Source organism: Danio rerio, chromosome 20 (assembly GCF_049306965.1).
Source record: "Danio rerio strain Tuebingen ecotype United States chromosome 20, GRCz12tu, whole genome shotgun sequence".
NCBI classification, from domain to species: Eukaryota; Metazoa; Chordata; class Actinopteri; order Cypriniformes; family Danionidae; genus Danio; species Danio rerio.
In genome coordinates, this window is record NC_133195.1 from 8,596,785 (window position 1) to 8,619,972 (window position 23,188).

Here is a 23,188-nt window from a genome sequence, read left to right on the forward strand (position 1 = left end):
ACCAATCCTAGAATTTGTTTTAATATGAAAATCAAAATTCCTTTTTCTTTTTTTTAATTTATTTTTTTATTTTATTTTTATCTCAGAAATAAACATGATATCATATTATCGTAATTTTATTTTATGGTATTAATTACAATTACAATACTGTGAATGAAAACTTTTCAATGGGTGCAAAAAAACTTTTTTTAAAAATTTTTTTATTAGGTACACGTGAATATATATATATATATATATATATATATATATATATATATATATATATATATATATATAGGTATGTATATGTATATATATATATATATATATATATATATATATATATATATATATATACAATTATTATTTTCATTCTTCTATTGAACACAAAAGAAGATATTTTGAAGAATGATGGTAATCAAACAGCTTTTCCAAAGTATAAAAAAAAAAAACTGAATTGTTTTCATCTCTGGGAAACATCCACAAACACATTCACACACACTCATACACTACGGACAATTTAGCCTACCCAATTCACCTGTACTGCATGTCCTTGGACTGTGGAGGAAACCCACACGAAGGCAGGGAGAACATGCAAACTCCAGACAGAAACGCCAACTGAGGTGAGGTTCAAACCAGCGACCCAGCGACCTTTTGCTGTGAGGCGACAGGACTAACCACTGCGCCGCTGCCTCGCCCACTTAGTGTTGTACAATAGCAAAATTTTGACTTCGATACGATAGCTAAAATAAATAACACGATACCAATAAATCAATGCCACATCATAATTGTTTCTTTCAAAATATTATTCGTTAATAAACACTAATAAACAAATAAACACTATAATAAAACGTTAATAAACACTTTAAAACAAATACAGAATTAAAAACTATTTTTTTTTACCAAACCAGTCGAGCTGGTTTAACATGAATAAAATAGTTGCAGCTTTGTTTAAAAAAATATATATAAATAGACAAAAGAGCACATAAATTTTTTGGTCTGGTTCTCAAAGAACCTGGAGATGTTGCTTGGTCCTCACTGTTCACGGCACAGTGATCCTGTCATATTCGTATATAATTACATATTTATTAATATAGAGGTTAATGACGTGATTTTTATAGCTGTCCATAATTTCATCTAGTGATAAAAAATGGTTATTTGTTAAAAAGGTATATAAGGTGTTTATGAGGTATTATTACAGAATCCCATAGCTTAAGATGATATTTACAGAGACCATACTGATATGAAAATATTTGACAACCAACTTTTTGTTCACCAGAAGAAAAAACGAACGTATGAAAGTTGTGTACATAAATGATAAAAAATGGAACTCGTGGTTACAAGCTTCACTCAAAACTATATATATTTTTTGCTTGTTCAAACTACTTATTTAAAATACGCTGAATCAACACATTTATAGGGATTTCAATGGGACAACTTAATTTTTTATGTTCAATCCACATAAATTTGTTCAAAGTGTTAGGTTAACCTAATCGATTTGTGTTGGGATGACATTAATGAATTGTGTGGAACCCTGCATTTTTTACAGTGTACATATACAGTACATTCGCAAAACACCATTATTACTGTAATTTCCAGATACCACACATAACGTTATCCTTAAAGCTGTTCACGACCTCTGACTTGTCAGCACACAGTACAGAAATGAATCTACAGCAATCACTTAGCACAATTTGCAGCTCTCAGTTAATAATAATGAGTTCTATGTAGTCACAATGTCATAATTATCATAGTTACGATAAAACATGATCAAAGCTGTTTGCTATTTAACTGCCTGGCTCTCACAGAAGCATTTGTGTACTTTCTGAGCCTGATCTCAGGAGAAAAATTAAGCATTTAACATTTTGTTAAAAAAAGTGGCTAATTCGTACAGATTTGTATGATGTCTTGAACTAAAATGTAAGGTTTTTCCAACAAAAACATAAGACGACAACTATCACTGTTGAGTTTGACAAAACCATACTAAAACCTACTGATGATATTATATGAATGGAATTGTGACTTGCTTCCAGATTGTGTTGGGTTTTGCAGCTTTGAAACCATGTTCCCTTCAGCTTATCCTTCCAAACAAATAATACTCATAAAGAAAACGCTAAATAGCACTCCAAATAACATCTAATTACTGTGTTTGTGTGAAGCTCCATCTCCATTCAGCATGAATGGGTAAAATATTAGTGATAATAATCTTTATACAAACATACACAATGTGACAAGCCTAAAGCCAGTTTGGTGTGCTGTTAAACTCATGCAGGTCAAACAAACATGCATTTATTTTCATTTTGCTTAAACATGCTGTTGCCCAGGAGATACGTCTTGACTTAAACCCTACCTCTGAGTTCTACATTACCGCAAAATAAACCCAGCTTGTGAAATGAATAAATGAACACAGCGGAGAAAGCAAAACAATGTTGGCTTTGAGGGTTCCCACACTCTGAGTTCTGTCTCCATAGAGATGCACTGTTGCCTGCTGGGCCCATTGAGGCAGAAGGGGAAGGCCTACTTGCCGAAACACACAGTGAAGTCCAGAACACTGATTAGACCACCTTTACCACAGTAATAGCACTCTTAAGTAGTATAGTGACGTAATATGAGGGGTTGGGAGAGTGAGCCATCTGGCATAGGTTGGCATAGTGACTCTGACCTGATTAAGGCAGGGGGGGGAAAAAAGAAATGCTTTCCTTTCTTATCCTCATTTGATCTGCCTACCAAACTAATTAAAACCTTGACTGTAAATGATTCAAAACAGCATTTCTGTCTGAATCATAAATTAATTTGAAATAGCATTCAGCCGGAAATGAATTAATGGCTGAACAAAACAAAAAAAAGATGTGTGACATATTAACACATTAGCCACTGACCTAAAAACGAGGGGCTGCCAATAAACACCTGACACCTGGATCAGTTCAGACACAAAAAGGGAGGATAAATACACGTTGTGACCGCAGATTTTCTGTCATCAATACTAACATGGATGCCTATTCAAAATGAACTGTAAGGGTCAGCATTGCTGTTGAAGAAAAAAAAAAGAAGAAAAAACAAGAAGCTAGCTGCATTTGAATTCACTTGGAAGCATTTGATAAATGTGTACATTTGTGGAATTCCCTATATATTTACAGTGTAAATGTGTCTGAAGTCATTGAAAAAAAAAGATGAAATAGGCGTATATAGACTAGGTTTATGTTTTTTTTTTTTTTTTTTTTTTAACCATAACCGTGACTTTCCATTGACTTCAGTTGCTTTGCATTGATGTCATGTGTGCTGGCTATGCCTTAACCCTAAAGCTAACACTTATGACCTTTTAACTTGCCCGTGATAGGACTTCAGCATGTATCAGGCATTTATTTATTTTTATTTTTTTCACCTCTCACCACAATGTATGATATTTTAGCTTTGAGTCCTCATTGGACACTCCATTCACTGGCGCTTTTCTCCTTCAGATCATCGAACTCCAATAAGTGAAATCGCACAAGAAGGTGATAACACGACAATTTTGTCGTCTTTTTTACCGTATAGTATACGTCGAGGGGTCGGATATTTTTTTTTTCACTACCTTATTCAGAACGACCACAACCGGCAGTCCACAGGCGGTCAGGAGGCTTCTCTCAGTCAGTGCACATCTCTCACGCACGCGCTCCAGCACCTTTTTAAACAGTGCGGGACATACGTTCGCCTAAAAAGAGTTCCGTTTAAAGGGGTCGGCGGTGCCCCAAGTCAGTTGTCAAATTCTTAGAGTGCGAGTAACGGAATTCTCGCCGCCCGGTGGTTCCCTGTCACGCACACGCGCGCGCCCGCGCGCACACGCATGCGGCGAGTGCGATTATAATGCGGGATTCTGCTGCCGCGGAGCCCCTGCGGACCGATCAACCCGCCTGAACCTCACAAACAAAACCTACACATTTAGCGTAATCCGCTTCGGCATACTGACATCTCACGCTCTTTGACACTCGTGCGTTTTAACCCGAGCAGGAATACCGAGAACCTTTCCACTGCAGTTTATATGCGCATACAGCACTAATTAAGTGTATATACCAGCTCTGCACGGCTGTGAATGAATAGGGTGATACATATGAAGCGTTGTAGTAAATCTCAGTTGATCAATGGCTCTCGTGCGGGGCAGAACATGGATGTCAATGCAGCAAACGCCGCTCCTCTCCATACGCGCGTGGACGCATGATCACCGTCAACTGGTGGCAGTTGGTTCCGCTCATTTCCTCGCAAGCCAAATATGTGGTAACTGTTTAATATCTTTCCAATCGCTTTAGATGCGTGAATTCAATCAACCGACACAACTCCATCACCGAAGCACGGAGAGGCGTCCTCGCGTTCCACATGGACAAGTTTCACTGCAACAGCGCCGTTTTTCTTTCCATATGTCATCCACAAGACAAACCGTCTTACCTTTAAAGTAGTGCGTTCAGATTCCATACTTCTCATGATAAAAATCCACGCGCAATCACTCCGTATCCAGTCTCTACCGTCTGTAGAAGAGCAGTAATCCACTTTCCCATGCCGGGGACAGACAGCCACAGACCTGGACTACATCCTTTCTATCGCACACCAAAACTGATGGGATTTTTGCGCTTCTTTTCCCCTTTACCCTGTTCTTTCTCTCCGCTGCTCCAGCTGAAGTTGCCTGGTTACCTCTCTCTAAAAGCGCCGCTCCCGCAGCCAATCACGAGCGTGAGTGCGCGTTAACCCGTCGCGCGCCGCGCTGTCCTGGTTTCTTGCTTTCAGGGGAAAACGCAAGGAGTGGGAGGGGTGAGCGAGAGTTTTCGATGCCAAAAAGCTAAGATGTGCAAAAGAATATAAAGACAAAAAGGATGCGTTTGGGGGGGATGGATGAGAGATCAGAAATGAAGCGCATCTTATTTGCTGAGACTCAACATGCACGAGCACCTCTTCATTTGTGCTCCAACAGCAGAGTGAAGAACAGGTGCACAGGGGGCGCGCAGAAACAACCTCAAACTCAGACATATCCAGCAGAGAAAAAAGTTGGTAAGAACATATCACAAGAAGACAAAACAGAGAACATGTATAAAAATAAACCGCTATCATATCAATAACTCTCAAATAATTTTTAACGAACTATTAACGAACGTAGATTTGCACGCATGTTATAATGTGAGGAAACATTTTAACACAAAAATCAGGCCGTCAGTAAGGAACTGGTTTATTATTTACACATTATTAAAAAGATTTGGAGGTTGTTTAGTTCCCTGCAGTATAGGCTGTATGTGGGTCGAAGACGAAAGGGGGTTTTGAAGCTTCAAAAAAACAACAACAACAATACCACAGTTGGTCTTTTTTAAATGTATTGTTAATCGATCAATCAAGCAATTAATCGACTTAAGTGTCATAGTTATATCAAAAATCTTTCAGGTTCATTTGATGACAACAGACTACATTTAAAGATCACATTGCAACAACACAAAAAAGGTACTAATTTTATACTGTATATATACTGTATATATATAAATTATCTTGTCATATATATATATATATGTATAATTTAAACGGCTTGGCTGAATGATGACAGAACTTCCATTTGTATTCAGATAAACCAAAACCACAACTGTATGCTTTCTTCAATAAATAATAAAATAAAATAAAAATATGATCTATAAAAGTCCAATTTGTGAAATACCCATGGGTGGTAATAGGCTTATAACATAACTCTAGACCTCGGAATAATACATTTTGCATAACCAATATGATTTATTTTTGTATGCATTAACACTACTTAATTTTCCACAGCACATTAAATAAAAAAAATAAAAAATAAAAAAATAAAATAAATAAATAAATAATAAAAACTGTGCATTCTTCACTCTTTTCCTACTTTTTATTTGTGTTGCCATCTTAAATGGGAACGTGTCTAACTGTCTGAAAGTTGGCCATGCCTAAACTCTAAATCTACTGTACACTCACGACTAGATCTTCTGTTTATGACAGCTAATAATCTTAAAGCGTCTGCGCAGCGGCCAGTGGAGAGTAGCGAGTTCTATTTTAACCTTCTGAGTCACCTCATCATGCAGAGTATTGATTTTAATTCCATCCTCCTCTCAGTTAGGGGCTGCCAAGTGCACTACGCCCTTTTCACTCTCAATCATTGCAAACGGGACCAGCTCCACGCTCATTCACAACATCCATATGTGGACTCCAACATGACGGCATGATTATTGCAAGGCATTAGTAGCAGACTTTACAAATTATTATCTTTGCGTCTGCGCACATGCTCGTCCACCATTTTTGTTTTGGTTGTCTAGTATACTCAGAGATGCTCATTTGTTTTTCTGCATTCGACAATAGCAGCACTTTGGGAAACGTTCGATTTAAAACAAAAGAATCAAAACATAAAATAATAAGGTTGCACTTACAAATAAACCACATTCAAGCTATAAAATAAATGTTTAAATTGATCTAAAACGATCTAAGTAACCGAAACACCTCTGCTTTAGTCTTTGCCTTATTTAAATTTCCAATGGCTGTTAGAAATACACAACGCTTGTATCGTTTTGTTCTACAGCTTATTTCTACAAACCTGTGACTATATTTATTTTTGCGACTATGTATAATTTTAATGTATTGCAGTTGAATGACTCAGTTTATTTATTTATTTATTTTTTTTTTTTTATATTTTTTTTTTTTTGGGGGGGGAGGGGGGGGGATTTCATGGTTTGCTGAAAGTAATTTGTTAATTCTAATAGGATGACTTTTAAAGGGATAGTTCACCCAAAAAAAAAAAAAAATAAATAAAAAATGACTCTCTGTTTACTCTCCCTTAAATGTTTGCAAACCTTTCTGAATTTTCTTCTTCAGTGAAACACAAAAGAAGATATTTTGAAGAATGTTGTAAACCTGTGCGCATTGATTTCACTGGTAAAAAATAAATAAATAAATAAATAAATAATATGAAAGTCAATGGTTACAGGTTTCTGACATTTTCTTACTTTTTTAACTTTATTTATTTGCGCAAGAATACAAAAATTTTAAAACAAAACAGAAATATATATATATATATATATATATATATATATATATATATATATATATATATATATATATATATATATATATATATATATATATATATATATATATATATATATATATATATGTGCAGGAATAGACAAACAGCACAACAGGCTTATTTAGACCTTCTACTTAAATAATAATAATAATAATAATAATAATAATAATAATAACAACAACAACAATAATAATAAAAAGACAATGATCAAGCAACTGCATTACAACATATGCTAAATTACAGTTACAGTACATGTAAGTAATAATACACACAATTGAAAATACAAAGTCACATACACACACAACCATAAAACATTTTTCACAATATCTTCTTTCAACAGAAGAAAGAAACTCATAAAGGTTTGAAAGAAATAAAGAGTGAATGAATGATGACATAATTTTCATTTTTGGGTGAACTATCCCTTTAATATTCGATGGAAGAACAGTGAGGTTACACTCATTCCCATTTTATTTATTTATTTTTCAACATTTCATTAATTGAAACTTCAATGGAAGGTATATCAGTAATTCAAAAAAAAAAAACCATAGGGCATAAATAATAAAAAAAAGAGGTTAGGTTGAATGTTATACACATGCATACGACATTTTTGTAATAGAAACAGAAATGATAATGGGTTAATGTTAAACAAATTACTCTTATGAAATAATATTTTAAAGTTAGCATTTTCTAGTTTGATTAGCAAATTAATGATAAAAAATGTATTTTAAAAATGATATTTTTAGTTGAAAATGAAGAGTTTAGATGCAGAAACCTCTAAATGCTATCTAAAATTTTCTTCTATAATGGGCATTTATATCAAGAATAAGTTCTGTTCATGGTCTTCAAAGTGAAATAACTCAACATAAACAAAGGAGGCTGAGAATAATGCTCATTTTTGATGGAAATTTCAGACAGCACTTTTGCATCTAAACTCTTCTAATGTTGCTGTAAAAATGGCTAAACTCTTTTCTTTCTCTTTCAGTCTGTTATTTTCTGAAGCATTTTATTGTGGACTGTACAATTTGATAATCTTTTATAAGATCTCTTCTAACATTTGCCATGATTTGCTGGTTTTATGAAGTAAATGTCAAAAGTAGATCACAGCAGCACAGAGATGTGATCTTGCCTCATGTTTTGCAGGTGAAGCACATTTGGGTTTGTCAGTTCTCTACCAGATGAGATGAAAACTTCTTTAGAAGTCTGTGAGTATTCCGGATAAATACAGTGCAAAAAACTGCAAAAATCTTCTTTCTTTCTTTCTTTCTTTCTTTCTTTCTTTCTTTCTTTCTTTCTTTCTTTCTTTCTTTCTTTCTTTCTTTCTTTCTTTCTTTCTTTCTTTCTTTCTTTCTTTCTTTCTTTCTTTCTTTCTTTCTTTCTTTCTTTCTTTCTTTCTTTCTTTCTTTCTTTCTTTCTTTGTTGTCTAGGTCAACAATCAACATTAAAATAATGATCACTATACTTTTAATCTTGTTTAATTATGATATATATTGCGATGTATATTCATGTATAAGATATACAAATGTCTTAAAATCTGCAATCTGACGGTTAAATAAAAACAAAATACTGAGCAAGCCACTTTAAATTATCTATATTAAGTGCTTGGCAATACACATTACTAATCAAAAATGTAGTTTTGATTTATTTAAAGTGGGAAATTACAATCTTAATATTCTATAATATATATATATATATATATATATATATATATATATATATATATATATATATATATATATATATATATATATATATATATATATATATATAATTGTGCTATTTATTTATTTATTTATTTATTTATTTATTTATATTTCTCAAATGATGTTTAAAAGAGCAAGGAAAATTTCACAGTATGTCTGATAATATATATTTTTTTCTTCAGGGAAAAGTCTTATTTGTTTTATTCCTGCTAAAATAAAAGCTAGTTTTCATTTTTTTAAAAGCCATTTTGAGGTCAATATTATTATCCCCATTTAAGCTATATTCTTTTTCATTAGTCAACAGAACAAATCATCGATATACAATAACTTGCCTAATTAACCTAACTCGCCTAGTTAACCTAGTTAAGCCTTTAAATATCCCTTTAAGCTGCACAGAAGTGTCTTGTAAAATATCTAGTAAAATATAATTTACTGTCATCATGGAAAATATCAAATAAAATGAGTTATTAAAAGAAATTAAATAGGAAATTATTTTTGAGTTTAGTATTATTAAAACTATCATGTTTAGAAATGTTGAAAAACTCTTTACTCCGTTAAACAGAAATTGGGGGAAAAAATAAACAAAGGGGCTAATAATTCTGACTTCAACTGTATATACCAGTGCAACATAAGGAGTAAGGTTTTGGGATTCAGGGTCACATACTGTAAGTTTTAAAACTACAGGTTTTGGCATTCTGGGTCACATACTGTATGCAATACTGTTTTAAAACTACATAAAATTAGATGTATTTATTCTTTCTGGTAAAAGCAGGTAAGGGGAAAAGGTTGCATCCTGTTTGTGAGAGATTTATTACTGTATGTATTGGTTTGCGTAAATGTTAATATTTATTTCAGCAATGTTAACATTTATTTATTTATATTCATTCAGTGAATTGTGGGGGAAAGTAAAATGCAAAGTAAAGGTTATTTAAGTATATTTTACAAAGAATAAATGGTCCCACTTTATATTAAATTAACTAATATGTACTTACACAAGAATTAATAGTTTGTTACAATGTACTTATTGCATGTATTTACTGTGTACTTATGCTTGATTAAATACATGTATGTATATACAGCTGTAATTCACTTTTGTAATTACATTTGTAAATACACTGTTGACCATCCCTTACACCTTAACCCACCCTTAAACCTACCCATACCACCAAACATGTCCATAACCCAACCTCTATCCCAACTCAAAAGCACCACAAGTGTTCTCAAATACATTATAAACACAGTAAGTACATTGTATTTATTTCTTTTGATGTAAGTACATAGTAGTTAAGGACACTTAATATAAAGTGTGGCCGAATAAATAGAATGCTTATCTCTTCCCATGGGAAAAAAATGAATGTGTTATTGGTCATTTATAGAAGTAGTCCTGAAAAGTCTGCATGAACTGGAAGTTGCTAAGAGATTTTTTTTTTCATTTTTTTTTTTTCAGTATGATGATGTACTTCCAACTCAAATGAAAGAGTATGGGCTGGGCCTTTCTTTTTGTACATCGTTCCCTCATAGCAAACTAATGGCAAGAAGGCCATGGTTACAAATATTGTGACTGAAGCTGTCAAACTGATGTCAAAAGAGAAGCACCGCCACTCCAAAAAGTGAAAGTAAAATGTCAGATTTTGATTCAATATTACCAAATTTGATTGTGGATATTCAGCTTTCACAGATTAATTATTCACCTAAAGAATAACAGGCACCGTCAAAATAAGCAGAGCAAATTATGATTTCACACAGACTTTAAAAGGATAGTTCACCCAAAAATGAAAGTTTCCTGTTAATTTTACTCACCCACAGGTCACCCAAGATGTAGGTGTCTTTCTTTTTTCAGTAGAACATTAAAAAAATATTTTAAGCTGAATCTGTGGTCTATGGTTAATCTTACAATGCCAGTCAATGGTTACAGGCTTTTAGAATAAAAAATGGACGCATACAGTCGAGTCCAAATCAATAATCATAACTCCGTATGACACATTGAGGTTTGGGGAATCAAAACACTTGGTTTGTATAAGAAATTAAACTTTATTTAGACTATTATTCTAGGTCAAACAGTTCTTGGCACAAATGTGACTGTTGTCCGAATGTAGTCCGATCAATTTTGATGACAAATGTGTGAAAACTGGTGATGCACTGCCCAATATCTATCAACAAGCCAAGTGTCCTCACGACCGGACTACAATCGGACTACACATGCACAAAGAACAGTGGATTAAGGCTAGTAATATTGTAAATAATGTTCAATTTCTTACACTGACAAATTGTTTTGCTTCACAAGACTTCGGTGTGTCATCAGGAGCCATGACTCATTTCTATGTTATATTATACACTCACCGGCCACTTTATTAGGTACACCTGTCCAACTTCTCATTAACGCAAATTTCTTATCAGCCAATCACATGGCAGCAACTCAATGCATTTAGACATCGTGACATGGTCAAGATGATCTGCTACAGTTCAAACAGAGAATCAGAATGGGGAAGAAAGGTGTTTTAAGTGACTTTAAACGCGGCATGGTTGTTGTTGCCAGAAGGGCTGGTCTGAGTATTTCAGAAACTGCTGATCTACTAGGATTTTCACACATAACAATCTCTAGGATTTAGAGAGAATGGTCCGAAAAAGAGAAAATACCCAGTGAGCGGCAGTTCTGTTGCACAAGTGCCTTGTTGATGCCAGAGGTCAGAGGAAAATGGCTAGACCGGTAAGAGCTAAAAGGCAAGAGTAACTCAAATAATCACTCGTTACAACCGAGGTGTGCAGAGAAGCATTTCAGAAAGCACAACAAGTTCAACCTTGAGGCAGATGGGCTACAGCAGCAGAAGACTAAACTGGGTGGCACTCCTGTCAGCTAAGAACAAGGAACCGAGGCGACAATTTCCACAGGCTCACCAAAATTAGACAACAGAAGAATGTAAAAACATTGCCTGGTCTGATAAGTCTCGATTTCTACTGCGAGATTCCAATGGTAGACTACTTCTATGATAAACACTATTTCAGTCTTTAGTTTCTGCATCGGTTTTTCCCCTACACAAACTGCACAAGTTGAGTCTTCTAGATCAACATCCCTATTTGTCTTAAAATGTTCAGTCTGGGGTGCCAAATCAGATCATTAACCTTGAGAGCCAAGCCTGTTTGTTTATTCCTGCCAAGTTCTCCAGCTGAAGGAGAGCTGACAGGTCAGAATCACATGAAGAGCTTTCCCTGTACTGATATGTAGAGCCACGGCTGATCGAATTTTAGGATTGTGCCTCTATCGATTCTTTTATTGCCTGTATGGGATTAAGCCGTTTTCTGGAATCTGTCACAGCCTATAGGACATTCTCCGCTGCTTTTAATACGACGGCCTGATTTCATTCTTATCTCTTATACATTTGGGAGGGAAGAAAAAGGGGGGAGGGGGCTGCTATACGAGGGCTGGTGTGGAGAGGGGGAGGTGCTGGATTAAAATCTGCCTTCAAAACATCCGCATTCAAAAACAGAGGCAATGAAATAAACATCCCGGCAGCGAATGAAAAGAAAAGGGCGACGGGAATGAAAAAAGTGAGTGAGGGGGAAGTGGAATAAACTGAAAACGGGACAAACAAGATGAGATTCTGGCAATAAAATGAGTTCAGGATAACAAAACACACATCAAATTACAGGAGAGAGAGAGTCACAGAGAAAAAAGGAAAAAAAATAATTACAGCACATTGTATCTGTTGACCCTTTAAAGAGGTATTTTTGTTTCAATAACTAAAGCAAATGCGATGAATGTACAGATGTGAAGTAAACATAATAGTATCACTCAGGCTGCTCCAGCTGTCTGTGATTACTGGATGAGAGTTTTTTTAAATCATTTTTAAAGAGATTACAAATCACATGGTGCAGTCTGTAAGATTTGTAGAGCTTAGCATAAAGAGAGAAGATATATATTCAATATGGAAATATCTGTGGATTATCTATGAATTCTTAACATGTTTATTCATTTCCACAAACACACAGGTTCATTTTTGTAATTCACGTGGACTCTCCTAGGGTGGAAGGCATTTTATAGTGTAAAAAAAAAAAGATTATCGCAAGGCTTTACCCTACCTCAACACCCTCGCATCACTAACAGGATATCAAATCCTTAATGCAAAAAAAAATAAAATAAAAAAAAATAAAAAAATTTTTTTACTACATATATTTAGTACATATACACACATTATATATATATATATATATATATATATATATATATATATATATATATATATATATATTATATATATATATATATATACACAGCTCAAAGTGACATTTAAATGCTTAACTGGGATAATTAGGCTAATTAGGCAGGTTAGGGTAATTAAACAAGTAATATATATTATACATATTATATATACAATTTTATATATAACATTGTAATGACTACATTGTTACATTGTAGTTACATTGTAGTTACTTCAAAGATAATATTTATAACTATAAATGTTTCTTAGTATATTGCATGTACATTATTTAGTTATGTATAATTGTATAGGTAAGAATACACAGTACACATGCAATAAGTAATGGCAAACTTTTTCTTGGATGTAATGACTATGTTTTTACATTTTAATTACTATTTCAAACATTGTATTTACACTGTAGTCACATCCAGGATAACATTCATGAATGTAAATGTTTTTTTTGTTTGTTTGTTTTTTGTATATTGCATGTGCAGTATTTGTTGATTTATAGTTTTATACATGGATATACAAATAACATGTAACTACAAACTTTTATTTTGTATGTAAATACTAATTATTAAGTCATTACATCACAATTGTAACAATTACAATTATAACATATATTATAACATTATAATAGCATTGTTATAACATTGTAGATATAATGTAATAGCATTGTGATAACATTGCTAATACCTTTTAAGTACATCTATGAATTGTAATTGTGTTTTTGTATGTTTCATTTACAAGTTTAGTAAACTGTATTTACAAACTTTTATTTTGGATGTATATGCTATGCTGACATTATAATTACAATGTCATTATATACATACATTATAATTGCATCGAAGTTCAAAGATAACTTCAAAGATAATATTTATAAACATGTTTTTTTATACATTTTAAGTACATTATTTGTGTGCTTAAATTTAAATATACACATTATATACGTAATTACAAAATTTTATTTTGGATGTAATTGCTATGCCATTACTTCATATGAACAATGTAACAACATTATATTCATATTATTACAAAATTGTAATTACAGCTATGCTAGGGGTGTAAATGTGTTTTTGTATAATACCGCTTTAATTACTTGGGAATAACATTTTTATAACAGTTTAAGTACATCTATGATAGTATTGTAAATGTGTTTTGTATAATCCATGTACAAGTACAGTAAACTGTAATTACAAACTTTTATTTTGGATGTAACGATCCTTGTAATTACACTGATATAAAATTGTAATTCTGTCTGAGCTGAAACGGAATTAATTTTTTTCTTGCATTTCATAACTATGTCATTAAAATTAAATTACAATGTTATTACATTGTAAATACATTGTTGTTACTTCAAAAATAATATTTATGAACATGCTTCTTTTTATATTTTCAAGTACATTTTTAGTGTACTTATAAATATGCACATTATATATGTAAATACAAACTTTTATTTTAGATGTAATTACTATATCATTACATCATAATTACTAAATAAAAACATTATAATTACATTCTTATAACATAGTAATTACTACGTAATAACATTGGGTTAACATTGTTTTAGCATTGTAATTATATCTATGATAGTGTTGTGGATGTGATTTTGTTATTTCATGTACAGGTACAGTAAACTACATTTTAGTTTTTTTTTTTATTTTGATGTAAGGGTCCTTGTAATTACATTACTTTAATATTGTAATTACATCTGAGAAAATTTAATTACAAACTTTTTTTGTAAATACTGTGTAATAACATCATTTTAACATTGTAACTACTATATTAAAATATTGTCGAAACATTGTAATTACTATAAAATAACAATTTAATAACATTGTTATAACATTGTAATTACATCTATGATAGTATTGCAAATGTATTTGTATAATCCATGTAAAGTAAACTGTAATTACAAACTTTTATTTTGGATTTAATTACTATGTCACTACATCATAATTACTATTTAATAACATTAGAATTAAATTGTTAAAACTTTGTAATTACTATAAAGTAACATTGTTATAACATTGTAAATACTATGTAAGAACATTTTAACAACATATATGATAGTGTTGTAAATGTGTTTTGTATATTTCATGTACAAGTACAGTTAGCTGTATTTACAAGCTTTTATTTTGGATGTAGGGTCCTTGTATTTACAATGCTGTGATATTGTAATTACATCTGAGACAATATTGATAAACATTTATTTTTATATTTTAAGTACGTTATTTGTGTGCTTATATGTAAAGATACACTGCATATGTAATTACAAACTTTTATTTTGGATGTAATTGCTTTGCCGTTACATCATATGTACTATGTAAAAACATTGTAAATAATTTTTTTAGAACATTGTTCTTACTATGTAACAACATAACAAAAAAGATTGTAAATACTATGTATTAACAGCGTAAAAACATTATGTAAAACAATATAAATAACATTATAAGTACATTTATGATAGTGTTGTAAATGTGTATTGTATATTTCATGTACAAGTACAGCAAGCTGTATTTGACTTCTTTTTTGGATGTACGGGTCCTTGTAATTACATTGCTATAATATTGTAACTATGTCTGAGATTAAATATGTAATTACAAACATTTTTCTTGGATGTATTTACTAAGCCATTTCAATATAGTTACTGTGTCATTACATTATAGTTACTTCAAAGACAAAATTTATAAGCATTTCTTTTTATATTTCAAGTACATTTTCAAGTACATTATTAGTGTACTTGCATGTAAACATACACCTTTCATATTTAATTACAAACTTTTATTTTGGATGTTATTACAATGTCATTACTTCATGATTACTATGTTATAACATTATATTTACATTGTTATAACATTGCAATTACTATGTAAAAAATTGCTACAACATTGTTTAATAAGTAATAACATTGTTATAACATTGTAATTACTTTGTAAAACCAATGTTATCCATTATGTTAACCATTGTTATGACATTAATTATGACAGTAATTACATCTATGATAGTTTTGTAAATGTGTGTATATTTTATGTACAAGTACAGTAAACTGTAATTAAAAACTTTTATTTATGAGGTAAGGGTCTTTGTAATTGTAACGTGTCTTTTTTATGTCATGCACCTTATTTGTGTGCTTATATATAAATATACACATTACATATTTAATTACACACTTTTGTTTTGGATGTAATTGCTATGTCTTTACATCATAAATACTATGTAATACCATAAAAATGACATTATTATAACATTGTGATTACCATGTAGCAACATTGTTATAACATTGTATTGACTACGTTGTTACATTGTATATACATTGTAGTTACTTCAAAGATAACATTTATAACAATTTTTTTGTATATTGCATGTACAGTGTTTGTTTTTTTTATAGTTTCATACATGAATACAGACAATCCAAATGTGACTACAAGCTTATTTTGGATGTAAATACTATGTCATTACATCATAATTACTTTGAAATAACCTTGGTTTAGCATTACAAGTACTATATAACAACATTGTTATAACATTGCAATTACTGTGTAATAGCATTGCAATAACATTGTCATAACATTGTAGTAGTATAAATGTGTTTTTGTATAATCCATGGAAAAGTACAGTAAATTGTAATTACAAACTTTTATTTTGGATGTAAGGGTCTTTGTAATTGCATTGCTATATTGTTGTAATTACATCTGAGATGAAATATATTCAAAGATATAATTCATAAACATGTCTTTTTATGTCAAGTACATTATTTGTGTGCTTATATGTAAATATACACATTACATATGTAATCACACACTTTTTTTGGATGCAATTACTATGTCATTACATCATATTTACTATGTAATATCATTATAATAACATTATTATAACAATGAAATTACCATGTAGCAACATTGTTATAACATTGTAATGACTATGTTATAACATTTTAATTGCATCTATAATAGTATTTTAAATGTTAGTATATTTCATGTGCAAGTACAGTAAACTAATTACAAACTTTTTTGTGACGTAAGGGTCCTTGTAATAACATTGCTATAATGTTGTAATTACATCTGAGATTAAATATGGAATTACAAACTTTTATTTTGGATGTAACTACTATGCATTCACATTATAACTGCTATGCCATTACATTGTAATTACATTGTAGTTACTTTAAAGATAATATTTAAAACTATCAATGTTTCTTGGTATATTGCATGTACAGTATTTAGTTATGTACAGTTGTATTTGTAAGTATAAACAGTACACCTGTAATATGTAATTACAAACTTTTTTATTGGATGTAATGACTATGTCATTACATTTTAATTACTATGTCATTACATTGTCTTATCATTGTAGTTACATTCAGGACAACATTTATGAATGTATTTTTTTGTATATTTCATGTATAGTATTTGTTTATTTATAGTTTCATACAGAATTATATACATTAAAAATTTAACAACAAACTTTGATTTTTGAAAGTAATTACCATGCCATTACATCATAATTTCTATGTAATAACATTGTTATAAAATTGTAACTACTGTGTAAAAGCATTGTTATAACCTTGTAATTACATCTATGTGAGTATTGCAAATGTGTTTTTGTATATTTCATGTACAAGTACAGTAAACTGTAAGTGCAAACTTTTATTTTGGATGTAATGGTCCTTGTAATCACATTGCTATAATATTGTAATTACATCTGACATGAAATATGTAACTACAAACACATATTTATAAAAATATGTAACTTTATTTTTGATATTATTACTAAGCCATTACATTATAAATACTGTCGTTACATTGTATTTACATCATAGTTACATGAAAGATAATATTTATAAACATGTTTATTTTTATATGTCAAGTACATTATTTCTGTGCTTATATATATATATATATATATATATATATATATATATATATATATATATATATATATATATATATATATTTATATATACACAATACATATCTAATTACAAACTTTTATTTTGGATGTAATTACTATGTCATTACATCATGTTACTATGCAAAAAATTATTACATTGTTATAGCATTGTATTTACTAAGTAATAACATTGCTGTAACAATGTAATTACTATGTAACAACATGGTTTTAACAATATTGTAACTTTGTAATTACATGTATGATTGTATTATAAATGTGTTTTTATATATTTCATGTACAAGTACAGTAAATTTTAATTACAAACTTTTATTTTGGATGTAATTACGGTGCCCTTGCATTTTAGTTACTATATCAATACATTGTATTTACATTGTAGTTACATCCAGGATAACATTCATGAATGTATTTTTTATTTTTTTTTTTGCATGTACCGTATTTGTTTAATATAGTTTCATATATGAATATACACATTACATATTTAACTACAAACTTTTATTTTGAATGTAGTTACTATGCCATTACATCTTAATTACTATGGAAAAACATAATAACATTGTTATATCATTGTAAATACTCTGCATTATATTGTTAAAACATTGTAATCACATCTATGATAATATTGTAAATTTGTTTTTGTATAATCCATGAACAAGTACAGTAAACTGTATTTACAAACGTTTACATTTACTGTTACATTATAATTACTATGTTGTTACATTGTTTTACATTGTTGTTACTTCAAAGATAATATTTATATACAAGTATTTTTATATATATTTCAAGTACATTATTTGTGTATTGAGTAAAATATACATGTTACATGTGTTATTACAAACTTTTATTTTAGATGTAATTACTATGTCATTGAATCATAATTGCTATGTATTAACATTGTAATTACATTGTTTTTAATCATTGTAACTACTAAGTAACAACATTGTTATAACGCTTTAGATACTTGGGAATAACATTTTTATAACAGTTTAAGTACATCTATGATAGTGTTGTAAATGTGTTTTTGTATAATCTGTGTACAAGTACAGTGAACTGTAATTACAAACTTTTATTTTGGATGTAAGGTTCCTTGTAATTGCATTGCTATAATATTGTAATTACATCTGAGATTAAATATGTGATTACAAACCTTTGTCTTGGATGTATTTACTAAGCCGTTACATTATAATTACTGTGTCATTACACAGTAGTTACTTCCAAGACGATATTGATAAACATTTCTTTTTTATATTTCAAGTACATTATTTGTGTACTTATATGTAAACATACACATTACATATGTAGTTAAAACTTTTAAGGATGTAATAACTGTCATTATATCATAATTACTATTACATTATAGTTACATTGTTCTAACGTTGTAATTATTATTACAACATATTAATATGTAAAAACATTGCTACAACTTTTTAATATGTAATAATGTTTTTAAAACAATACTATGTGAATTACTATGTGAAATCAATGTTACCATTGTATTTACAATGTAAAACATTGTAATAGCATTGTTATGATATTGTATAGTATGAGAGTATTGTAAAAGTCTTTTTGTATTTCATGTACAAGTACAGTAAACTGTAATTATAAACTTTTATGTTGGATGTAAGGGTCCTTGTAATTACATTGCTAAAATATTGTAATTACATCTGAGATGAGATATGTAATTCCAAACTTTTATTTTGGATGTAATTACTATGCCATTACATTATATATATATATATATATATATATATATATATATATATATATATATATATATATATATATATATATATATATATATACTATGATGTTAAATTGAAATTACATTGTAGTTACTTCAAATATAATATTTAAAAACATGTTGTTACATTTCATGTACAGTATTTGTGTTTATATGTAAATATACACAGTGCATACATCCTTACAAACAATTTATAAATGTACATGTTTTTTGTATATTGCAAGTACTTTATTTCGTTTTTTATAGTTATATGCATAAATATACACAGTACACATGTATTTACATCCATGGTAGTTTTGCAAATGTGTCTTTGTATAGTTTTGTGCACAGTACACTATGTAATCACAAGCTTTTATCTTGTGTGCAATTTTGTGTTGTTACATTGTAAATATTGTCAATACATTGTAATTACATTGGTATTACATTGTATGCACATACAATATAATATTTATAAACGTTTCGTCGTATATTTCTAAGTATATTTCAAGTACAGCATTTGTTTATATGTAAATATACACAGTAAATATGTAATTTATTTTATTGTTGATGTAATGACATTGTAAATACATTGTTATAACATTGTAGTTACGTCTGAGATGTAATTACTGTGTCATTACATTGTCATTACAGATATTTATAAACAAATGTTTATCTGTATATTTCATGAACATCATTATGTATTTTTTTGTAAATATACACAGTGCATATGTAAATACTTTAAAAACTTTTTTTGGATGTAATTATTGTGTCATAACCTTGTAATTGCATTGTTATAACATTGTAGTTACATTTGTGATAGTATTTTAAATGTGATTATGTATGTTTTGTGTACAGTGTATCTTCAGTGGCAGATTGCCATCAGATTCATTATGAGAGGGACGAGTGAAGTTAACCTTCCTGTTCTCCTCCCCTGTTCTTTATTACAGCGCAACGGACCAAAGGACACAGATCGATCTGCCATATGGAGCGGATTTTCAGCGGTGGGCCCATTCTTTTTTGAGCAAAGTAGATTATTTTACCCCTGACCAGGGAGCGGCTTGTTTAAATGCATGCGTATGTGTGTATGAGTTAACCTTCCTGTGGTGGAAAGATCATTTGTCATAGTAAATCAGTCTGTGACGGCATGGAGAGCTTTGGTCAAAGAGGAGTTCACACCATCAACAACAGGAAGCTGAATGGCAAGAAATATGCTCTTAAAGGGCAAGTTCACATCAAAAGAGAAAATTCTGGCATTTTTTTTTTACCCACATGACATGTTAAAACCTTTAGAAAGTTCATCTTCTGAACCCATAAAGTATGAGGATATTTTAAATCAAAGCTTTTTGATTTCAAGATCAAGATTTTTCTGTTCCTCCACAGTTCAGCTAACACTCTTCTTACTGCTTGTTCAAAGGACTTATTTAAAATGAGCTGAAATTACACTATTCTGGAGATGGAAGGAAGATGTTTTTGGAAAGTTAAATGTTACGATTTCTAAAAAAAAATAATAATAAGAAAATTAATAATAAAACTTACTTAGAATTTTTGTCTTGTTTCTAGTCCAAACATCTAACTCTTAAATAATAAACAAGATTATTCTACTTACCCCACTGGCAGATATATTTGTTTTAAGAAAACTTAAAAGAAAAAGGCTCTCTGTTGAGGGCCGTCTCGTCCCTGTATGAACAGATATAGGAGTCTGGTTTGCATTGCAGCAATAAGTCAGACTTGCTCCCAGTGCATGTTGGACTCCAGCAGGGCTGCCATTAATGACCAATTTCGTTCAGAATTTTTTATGGACAGAATTTCAAAGCCCAGCCTCAAAGTCCGAGGCAATGGCGCTCCACCAGAAAAAGGTGGCTTGCCATCTCCAGGTTGGTTGAAAGTCCTTACACCAGGTTGAGGAGTGAGGGAAGGATGGAATGTGAGATTGACAGGCAGATTGGTGCAGTGGCAGTAGTAATGTGGTTGATGTACTGGTCCATTGTGGTAAAGAAAGAGCTGAGCCAAAAAGCAAACCTCTCGATTTACCAGTCAATCTACAATACGCTCCTCCTCTCACCTATGATCATGAGCTTTGGGTCATGACCGAAAGTACAAATTCTCGGATACAAGCGGCCGAAATGAGTTTGTTTCACAGAGTGAAAAGGCGTATCCTAATGGATAGGGTGAGGAGCTCTATCACCCGGGAGAAGCTTGGAGTAGAGCCACTTCTAGTCCACATCGAGAGAAGTCAGCTGAGGTGGCTCGGGCATCCGTTTCAGATGCCTACTTAGGGAGGTGTTCCAGGCATGTCCCACCGGGAGGAGGCTTCGGGGGAGACCTAGGACACGATGAAGGGAGTATGTCTCTTAGCTGGCCTGAGAATGTCTTAGAAATAGCTGGAGGAAGTGTCTAGGGAGAGGGAAGTCTGGGGTTCTTTCCTAAGACTGCTGACCCCGCGAACCAGCCCGCAGAAAAATGGTAGAAAATGAATGAAAAATTAATGAGTCAAAACAAAGCCATATTTTTACTTGATCCAAGACTCTTTAGATATTTGGACAAACAAAGTAAGAAAAACATTTCTTGCATTGTGATTGCTCAATTTCTGTACCTGAATACTGAAAATACCCCCTAGAAAACTCCGAAATAGAGCTATTCATCTATCTTGTGCAATGGTATAATTGCAGAAAAATGCCACAATATTAGATTTTTCCAATATCGTGCAGCCCTAATTCAAACAATCCAACCATATTTATTGCCTAGTTGATGATTCATTGAATCAAATGATTTAGTCGGAATGATTCCCCAGATATTGATAAATTTATTAATGAGTAATTCTCCAAATAATGATTCACTGATTAAAATGATCAGGTCACAGTCTCCAAGATAACGATTCATTGATTCAAATATTCAGATCAGAGTTAGATATGGTACAGTAAGGTCCCATATGACATAGCCGTTATTTTTAGAGTTTTCACTTCTCTTTTGTGCTACTTGTGCTGTGTTTTTAGGTCTGGTCTGGCTGCTGAAGGGTACATGTGTTCTGTACAGATCGGTTATGATGTCTGGTATTTTTCTGACGTATTCTGGCTGTATTCTGTGTTCAGGATGGTGGATCTACAGTATATGGAGGATATACTGGAGAGCTGGTTGACAGCTAAGAGCCTCTCGTCTTTACTGAAGAGAGATAAGGATGAGGACAAACCCATCAGTACAGACACACACAAAACTGTCAGAGATTCATGGATGAAGCGCTATAATAAATTGTTCATAGAAAAACATAATAATACAGGCTGTTTAATAGATTTTAACTTGTTATTAAAGTTAGTATAGTATACTACCTAGCATACCTAGCTAGTTAATAAACTAAATATGGTTTAAAAAAAAAAAAAAAAATATATATATATATATATATATATATATATATATATATATATATATATATATATATATATATATATAAAATGTCTTTGAACCTTGGAAATAAAAAATTAGCCACTGTTTATTCACTATCTAGTTTATTATAGCATGAAGTAAAACTGTAATTAATGCGACAAAAATACACTTAATATAGTGATCAGCATGAATGAATACACCCCATTTTAAAAATTTATATTTTTATCCATTAATCCATTTAGCATTGGTTTAT

General features: G+C 31.0%; 1 protein-coding gene and 1 long non-coding RNA gene across 30 annotated transcripts in view; one reads left to right on the forward strand and one right to left on the reverse strand.

Moving 5' to 3' along the window:
* The window catches only part of dab1a (DAB adaptor protein 1a), a 696,745-nt gene that overhangs the window by 296,099 nt on the left and 377,458 nt on the right, over positions 1–23,188 (reverse strand). For 27 of the 29 annotated variants that reach the window (XM_073933221.1, XM_073933212.1, XM_073933224.1 and 24 more), the window contains exon 1: positions 4,399–4,625. The exons of 1 other annotated variant lie outside the window; for it this stretch is intronic. The gene's annotated coding sequence lies outside the window, so the exon portion shown is untranslated. 29 annotated transcript variants of the gene reach the window in all.
* Positions 3,207–22,918, forward strand: LOC141379535 (uncharacterized). Its single transcript, XR_012396366.1, has 3 exons — positions 3,207–4,995; positions 8,171–8,232; positions 20,505–22,918. It is a non-coding gene; the product is annotated as an uncharacterized lncRNA (long non-coding RNA).